Source organism: Vicia villosa, linkage group LG2 (assembly GCF_029867415.1).
Source record: "Vicia villosa cultivar HV-30 ecotype Madison, WI linkage group LG2, Vvil1.0, whole genome shotgun sequence".
Taxonomy (NCBI): Eukaryota; Viridiplantae; Streptophyta; class Magnoliopsida; order Fabales; family Fabaceae; genus Vicia; species Vicia villosa.
The window spans coordinates 116,674,997-116,678,475 of NC_081181.1; the positions used below are offsets into that span (position 1 = coordinate 116,674,997).

General features: G+C 32.6%; 1 non-coding gene across 1 annotated transcript; it reads right to left on the reverse strand.

The window, feature by feature from the left end:
* Positions 1 to 309: 309 nt before the first annotated feature.
* On the reverse strand, positions 310 to 416 carry LOC131654406 (small nucleolar RNA R71). Its single transcript, XR_009299446.1, has one exon. It is a non-coding gene; the product is annotated as a small nucleolar RNA R71 (small nucleolar RNA).
* Between the last annotated feature and the right edge of the window lie 3,063 nt (positions 417 to 3,479).

Sequence of the window (3,479 nt, forward strand, 5' to 3'; positions counted from 1 at the left end):
TACGACCAAAGATCAGAGTGTCACAATTTGAATTAAAGACTGATGTTCCAAATACTAAAAGTTATTGGCTAATACTCAAGAGATGTTAATGAATAGCCACATTTACACTTGAGGAAATTTTTGGAAGTTCCTAGTAAATTCAAAATTCTTGGGATTACTAATGACTCTTTTATATTAAGTTTGTTCCCATATTCTCTAAGGGATAAAGCTAAAAGCTGGCCAAATTGCTTAGAGCTCGATTCCATAGTCACATGGAATGCCTTGGCTGGAAAGTTTTTAACTAAGTATTTTCCTCCTGTCAAGAATGCCAAGATGAGAAATGAAATCACTTAATTTAGGCAAGAATATGTTGAGTATTTATTTTATGCTTGGGAAAGATTAAAGGAATTGTTAAGGCAATGTCCACACGTTGGGATCCCAATATGTATTCAGTCGGAAACATTTTACAATGGACTGATACCATAATCAACAAACATGTTGGATGCATCTTCTGGAAGAGCATTACCATCTAATTCATATGAAGAAGGTTATAAATTGATTGAGAGCATTACTACCAACAATTATCAATGGCCAGTTACTATAGTAGGCATTATATATGTTCTAAAGAAGTCAGTTGGTGTTCATTTAAAGTCATTTCGTTGAGAAATGGTAAGGAGTATGAAGGACCAAGTCAATAAAACACTTACCAACCAAGGAAATATCTGAAGTCCTCTGAAACATCATGTGAATAGCAAGTAACACATACAATAGCTACTTTGGATGAAGAACAAACAGAAGGGCATCAAGCTGAGCACCCCAACCTGATGACTTTAGGAATGACATTTGTAATAGCAGAATTGATAAATGATACATCAGAAGTCAGCACAACACTCAGATTTATGCAAGAGAGACCACCACCACATTTTCCCCAAGGACTTAGAAAGGCTAAGGAAAAGCAACAAGTTGGTAAAATCATGGAAATCCTGAAGCAGCTTCACATGAAGCAATTATACAAATGTCAAATTATTCTAAGTTCATGAAGGATGTGTTGACAAAGAGGAAAATAGTGGGAGAATTTGCTATTGTACCATTAACTAAAGAATGTGGCCAATTTTTTCAAGGGAAATTACCACCTAAGTTGAAAAACCCTAAAAGTTTCATCATACCATGCAACATAGGAGATTATTTTTGTGGATGAGAATTTGTGATCTTGGAACAAGTATTGACCTCATGCCCTTATCTATATCCAAGAAGATAGGTAAGGGAGATGCAAGACCAACAACTATCACACTTTAATTAGCTGACATAAGAGTTTTCTACCCTCAAGTGAAGTTTGAAGATGTGCTAGTGAGGGTTTACAAGTTTGTTTTCCCTATTGACTTTATAATCATGGATTTTAATGTCGAAGAATATACTCCTATTCTTTTAAGGAGACCATTATTTTTCTCTGTATAATTATCTCAATGTTTCAAACCTCTATTTCGTTCTATTTTAGATATATTTATATAAAGTTATTACCACATGTAAATGCTCATTATTTTTGGGTTCTTGAGCCTTTACATTTATCCATTATCTATGGTTTGAAAAATAAAACATATTCCCTTTTACTAGTATGTGTACTAAGATAGTACAATGCATATGAGATATAACATGAACCTTAGGAAGTGTTTTAGAAACTTTTATAGACCTTGACAACTTTTGCCCATCCTTATCCATTAACATGACAACTCAATCCTAATTTATTGCTTTAGAATTTTCTCTAATTCAATGCTAGTGCTTAAGCCACGACCTTAAGCACGTTGAGAATCAGTATTTCTTAAATTTTTTGATAGTTCTCGTCATATTTTCTAATCATGCACACAAAAACAAAGTAAAATTAAAAGATGAAGCACCTAGTGTGCTCACTACAAAACACGAAAGCATGTTGACAAACATTATATCGTAGTGAGCTTTATGGTTATTGTAACACGGTGAATGAATGATGAGGTTACTTATGTTTTATTGTGCGACAAGTATGTATATAAATATATTAAGTGTTTAATTAACTATTCACACAAAAAAACAGTTAGATTATTAAATTGGGTTAAGTTGGAATAATAGGATCCACTATGGCTATGTGGGTTTTCTGTTTATACGACAGGATTTGTAAGTCATGGTAAGACGGGACACTATTTATGAAGCTAAAATATATCTAACCTTACGAAGTAAAATATGTATCCAATTTTTAGCTATACGGAAAGTTCAAGGAATAGTGCCCAAAATTGAAAAAGACAAGGGGTTATCTCGTGGTTAAATTGGTTTGTTAACAAGAGGCAAGCTCTAAGTCATTCATTTTGAGAATCATCATCATAACTTACACGTGAGTTTCTCTGCAATCGTGATTTCAGTTAGGATAGTAGTGGTAGATAAATGTTAGGGTGAATATATTATGAGTTGCATGCTAGGAATTAATGCTTGATAATTTATAGAAGAAAATAATGAAAAGATGATGAATGGTTAATGATTTGTAACATGTGTTGTTTCGTGATTTGTGATGCATGTTGAAACCTTAAGGTATATGACCCTTAATGAATATGTTATTGTGAATAGTTGGTTTATAATGACTATACATGATGTTAATTTTGACCTTAGATGATTGGAACGATTGGGGTGAAACTGAGTGTGATCGGGGGATGTTTTTGGGAGTGAATTTTCACAATCTATATTTAGAACTTTGTTTTAGTGTTTTACCTATAACTTTATGTGCAAAGATCATTTAAGAATGAAATTTGTACTTTTAGAAAATAAACATAATTTATCATGAAATAGACTTTGAAAGGACATGGAAATGTTAAGTATAATATGGGAAATATCATTTTCAAGTTGAAGAATGGAAATTGTGTAATGTTGTGTGATTTTATATGTGTATACTCTTGGTAATTTCTTCCTAATATTTTCTATATATATTGTTTTTAGATGAAACTTGACCTAATAGAAACTAGACATAACCTTACATAAAATAAGTTATAGAATTGCTTGATTTAGTTAAATTGTGATTGCTATGATTAAGATGTAAGCTCTGGTTAATGGTAATTATTATGCATGGTATTTATCTAACAATTTGGTAATATCTTCATGTATATTACTTGGATGGAGTAGTTTATTTGCTATTTGAACCTAGACTCAATTGTCTTGAACATAGAAACAAATTTTAAGAAAATTTCTTTAGCCACCTCCCTATGGGGGTCACCCCCAGCGAAAATCTCAAAATACCCCTGCTTCGGAAATGAACTTTCGAAGCGCTTTTTTTTTAAAAAAAATTCCACAATTCGGAAGTGCATCTCCGAAAACACCTCATGGGGGGTGTCTTCGGAGATGAACTTCCGAAAACACCTCATGGGGGGTGTTTTCGGAAATGAACTTCCGAATTATGCAGAAACTGTGTTTTTTTTTATGTTTTATCTTAACAGTCTCGCATTTTAATTAAACGCAAACGCCAAATAAAATAAGCAACAGATAAA